This window comes from Hipposideros armiger, unplaced genomic scaffold (assembly GCF_001890085.2).
Source record: "Hipposideros armiger isolate ML-2016 unplaced genomic scaffold, ASM189008v1 scaffold_3, whole genome shotgun sequence".
NCBI classification, from domain to species: domain Eukaryota; kingdom Metazoa; phylum Chordata; class Mammalia; order Chiroptera; family Hipposideridae; genus Hipposideros; species Hipposideros armiger.
This window is the reverse complement of record NW_017731353.1, coordinates 5,287,429-5,288,867: the sequence shown is the minus strand read 5'-3', so window position 1 is coordinate 5,288,867 and position 1,439 is coordinate 5,287,429. Positions and strand designations below refer to the sequence as shown.

At 41.8% G+C, this 1,439-nt stretch overlaps 1 pseudogene; it reads right to left on the bottom strand.

Annotated features, from left to right (window-relative positions):
• Nucleotides 1–498: 498 nt before the first annotated feature.
• LOC109382656 (PRELI domain containing protein 3B pseudogene) lies at nt 499–1,085 on the bottom strand (annotated as a pseudogene).
• Nucleotides 1,086–1,439: the final 354 nt, after the last annotated feature.

The following is a 1,439-nucleotide window of genomic DNA, read 5'->3' as shown; positions in this document are numbered from 1 at the left end:
CAATGATGGTGCCAACTTGGGCCAGTGAAGCAACGTCCTCCACAACTAGATTGAAGAACAAAAAAAAACCAAAAAACGACAGCAACTTGTCTGTTCCCCTTCCCCCAATTCCCCAGCAATGTTCCCATCCCCCAATTCCCCAATTTAAAAACAAAAAAATCTTTTAAAAAATCTTTTAAAAATCTTTAAAAAAAAAAGTCTACCTTAAGGCACTTGAATATGCTAAAACCCATTTCCAAGTACTTTTCAAAAATCGTTCATTTTTTCACATGAATAATGGAACCCTCATAACCAGTCATTTCAAACACTAACAATTGCAGATGATCTCCTTTATTTAGAAACCTTGCACCTCCTTGTTTTGAACAAAAGTCATGTAGCCTTTCTTCAGCTTGTTAAAAAAAAAATTCTACCTAAAATATAGTTGTACTTTTTAAATAACAAATACGTTGCCAGCTAATGACACCCAGGGTCCTGGGTGTTGTATACCAATGTTCGTCGTCATTTCTTTACAAATGCTGCCGCCGCCATCAGCATCCGTCCATATGCTCCCTCTTGCCGAAGCCGTCAATTCTTCATTCTCAGCATTTAATTTATGTGTTACCCATTCCATTGCTTCTTGGTCTTTATTAGCATTCGAAGGTATCGTATTTGCCATCAATCCTTCGAGACAGCTACTGAGACTGACCCCTTTCACGGTGATTATGGCTTCTTGAGTCAAAGCAGTTCTTTCTCGGTCCTGAGGATGTGCTTTGTATATAAGCCTCTCATCTACTGAAACCATATTTGTAAGTGAAATATTAGTGGATTTAAGCTCCGCCGTTTTCTCTACAGGATCAACTACAGAGTGTTCTTGCACGTATGTTTTGGTTCTTGCTGCACCGATAAGAGCTTTCACAATGGAAGGCAGTCTCTACTCTGTGCTGAGAAGTCTATGGCTGCAACTTTCCAGAAGGATCTCGATGTCTGTCCAGTACGTCAACTCCAACCACACTTGGGTTCATAGGGTTTGGGTACTTATGCATTGCAGCTGTTGCAATAGTGTCCCATAGGTGGTCAAAGATGTACTCCAAAGTCCAGATCTTCATGGTGCCCGGGGCCTGTGAGATACCCAGGTGGCACAAAGAGGCCACACTTGCCCCCGCTCTGCCCCCAAGCCACCCTGCCGCCTCGCACGCACCCTCAGGGATAGTGTGAAATCTTGTTTCACTTCCGGTCTGAGGCTTGCGGGAAGGGGAGGTTCCTGTAACCTGCCATTAAGTATAATGTTTCCTGTAGATTGTTAGTATCCATCTTTTATCAAGTTAAGGATGCGCCCTTCTATTCCTAGTTCTCTGAGAACTTTCTTTTCATGGATGGTATTGAATTCCATCAAATAATTTTTCTGCATCCATGGAGTTGATCATATTTTTTTTTCCTTTGTTATGTTGCGATTGGCTTTT